The sequence below is a fragment of the Schistocerca serialis genome, chromosome 8 (genome assembly GCF_023864345.2).
Source record: "Schistocerca serialis cubense isolate TAMUIC-IGC-003099 chromosome 8, iqSchSeri2.2, whole genome shotgun sequence".
NCBI lineage: Eukaryota > Metazoa > Arthropoda > Insecta > Orthoptera > Acrididae > Schistocerca > Schistocerca serialis.
Window position 1 is genome coordinate 192,410,907 of NC_064645.1, and position 832 is coordinate 192,411,738.

The window sequence follows — 832 nt, forward strand, 5'->3', positions numbered from 1 at the left end:
AAGAGCGTACCGTCCGTAAGAAAGTATCCGAACGCTGCCTGGAGGACGAGTCCATTAGTTGACGGGAACGGTAGTATCCATGCGATGTGGATCATTTCCGACGGCAAATATTGATTCAGGCATTCGACACGCAGTAAAGAACCGAGTCGTCGGATGATTTGGAGAGTATGCCGAAAATTGATGGCAGCGGGGTGGCGAACGGTGGAGGTGAAAATGATGACAAAGGTATCGCTGTTTCTCTACCCACTGGAGAGGTGCTAAATGGCAGTGCGAGAGGCCGAGGATTTAGCCACATTCATGTTACTGCCCGCTGCAGCTCCGCACGTTGATATCAAATCAAGAACCATTTTGTTTTCATTCCGTGAGCGGACTAAGAGGAGGATCTCGTCCGCATCCCCATGACACCGAAAAGTATGCTGACGCTAAGTGACACCACAAAGGTGGGTCGTCAGGCTCCCGATCAGTGGCTCCAGGGTTATGGCATACAGTAGAGTCGAAAGTGAGTAACCCTGCACGATGGAGCGCCGGATGGTCACTGGTTCCGCTACGGGGCCTTTGGTCTGAATAAGCGTTTTGGCGCAGGCATTCAGCCTTAGGATGATATCGATAAAGGCAGATAGAAAACCCACTTGCCTCATTACTAAACACAAAAAACCATGTCTAGGCAGTAACTTCCAGCAACGCGTCGCCAGGAGTCGTGCAAAACTTTCACAGTGTGAATCGGTCAGATCGCCGTGCAAAAATTTTACAGTCTGATTCGGTCAGATTGTCGGTCGGTCGTGAACCGTCCCTAGAACGTGTTGCTTCCTGATTAAGAGGCTATCGGTCGGGC